Source organism: Moschus berezovskii, chromosome 6 (assembly GCF_049115385.1).
Source record: "Moschus berezovskii isolate FMDL1 chromosome 6, NW_MosBer_1.0, whole genome shotgun sequence".
Lineage (NCBI taxonomy): Eukaryota > Metazoa > Chordata > Mammalia > Artiodactyla > Moschidae > Moschus > Moschus berezovskii.
In genome coordinates this window covers 63,754,594-63,756,676 of record NC_142465.1, presented here as the reverse complement: position 1 = coordinate 63,756,676, position 2,083 = coordinate 63,754,594, and the positions used below count along the sequence as shown (strand labels likewise).

General features: G+C 37.7%; 1 pseudogene; it reads left to right on the top strand.

Annotated features, from left to right (window-relative positions):
- The first annotated feature begins 686 nt into the window (after positions 1-686).
- On the top strand, positions 687-1,706 carry LOC129535631 (olfactory receptor 6C3-like; annotated as a pseudogene).
- The last annotated feature ends 377 nt before the right edge of the window (positions 1,707-2,083 follow it).

Genomic DNA, 2,083 nt, shown 5'->3' with positions numbered 1-2,083 from the left:
ACCCTTCCCCACAGAAGATGCACAGGTGGTAAACAAGCATATGAAAAATGTTCACAGCATAAGTCATCAGTGAAATGCAAATTAAAATGAGACAAAGCACTGTGTGTTCTAAGTCACTTCAGTTATGTCCACTCTTTGCGACCATGGACTGTTGCCCGTCAGGTTCCTCTGTCCATGATTTTCCAGGCAAGAATACTGGAGTGGTTTGCCATTTCTTTTTCCAGAGGATCTTCTCGACCCAGAAATTGAACCCACGTCTCCTGCTTGGTAGATGGATTCAACACTTTCAAGTTATGGTATCCTCTAATAAATACATCACAGAAAAATGTATTTATATGATTATTTCTAAAAAAAATGCAATTATTTGAATAAATTGGGCAAAGCAAAAGGACTGGTTTAATTTATAGTCGCTGAATAGTACAAGTTACTGGGTGAAAATTTCCTAACGTCTCCTGCTTGATTTAGAATGAGTGCTAGTAAAACAAGCAGGACTCAAACGTTTTAAGGTAAAATGCAAAGAAAATAATCAAAAGAAAATAACATCGGCATGAATATAGAGAATGTTTTAGAATTGTATTCATGATAATGATATTGATCACAATGAATTAAACCTTTCATCTTTTCCTTTTAATACACTTTCCGCCTAAATATATTTACAAGAAGGAAAAAGAGAAAGAAACAGAGAAATGAACCACACGGTGATCACAGAGTTTGTCCTCCTAGGCCTTCCTGATGATCCTGACCTTCAGATTGTGATTGTCCTCTTTTTATTTATCACGTATGTATTGTTACTGGAAACCTATTATCATCCTAACCTGGGTGTACTCCCATCTCAACACCAATGTATTTCTTCCTCCGAAACTTCTTTTAGAAATCTCCTTTACTACTGAGTGTATCCCTATATTTCTGGGGCCAATCATCACCAGGGACAAGACTATTTCTTACAATTGTGCAGCCTAACTATTTTCCTCTGTTTTCATGGTGTTGACTGAATTTCACATTCTAGCCTCCATGTCCTATGACCACTACATTGCCATCTGCAAGCCCCTGCATTACACAACCATTGTGAGCCGGAAATTCTGCAGTCTGCTTGTGCTCTGTGCTTGGCTGGGCAGGTTTCTGACCATCTTCCAATGCCTTATGCTTTTCCTCCAGCTGGATTACTGTGCTCCCAATTGAAGCACACGATGGACAGGGAGGCCTGGCGTGCTGTGATTCATGGGATTGCGGAGAGTCGAACACGACTGAGCGACTGAACTGAACTGAACTGAATCATTGTTTGATCACTTTTTGTGTGACTGTTTCCCTCTTTTACAATTGTCTTGTTCAGATACATGACTTCCAGTGGTAATGGGATTTTTACTTTGCTTTTGTTAGTTTGCTATTCGCCTTGACATTAGTGATTTTGTCCTATATGCACATTATTAGGACTATTTAGAGAATTCCATCTGCTAGTCAGAGAAAAAAGGCCTTCTCTACTTGTTCCTCTCACATGATTGTCATTTCCATCTCCTATGGAAGCTATATATTCATGTATGCTAATCCCTTGGCCAAAGAAATGGCATAATTAATAAGAGGAGTAGCTATTCTTAGTACCTCTGTGGCCCCCTTGTTGAACCCCTACATCTACACTCTTGAGAGACCAACCAGTGAAAGAAGCCTTAAAAGACATGGTCTATAAAGCAATGTTTCCTGCCAATAAGTGAGATTTTGGTAAAAAATGAAGGCCACTTTAAATAGAAATTAGATTAAATCCGGAAATTCCTAAATGTCTGTATAGCTATGCTTGCTGTTTATACTCTCTTAACAGGCCACCTAATAGTTAATATAATAATTTCCCACTGTTTCTTTCACTTCAATGCCCAACTTTCTCCAGTGCATTATTATTGGCATTTAAAATAATAGAAAATGTTATTGCTCATGCAGAATTTTCTGGAAATGAAACTTATTTCTTTAAGACATAGCATGACGAGAATAGATAGTTTTAATTCTGTTAATCAGTCCCTGAAAGGATCCTATAATGCCACATCGTACTTCAAATGTAGAGTTTCAAAATGAGTGTATAATTTCTAGTGTATTTTCA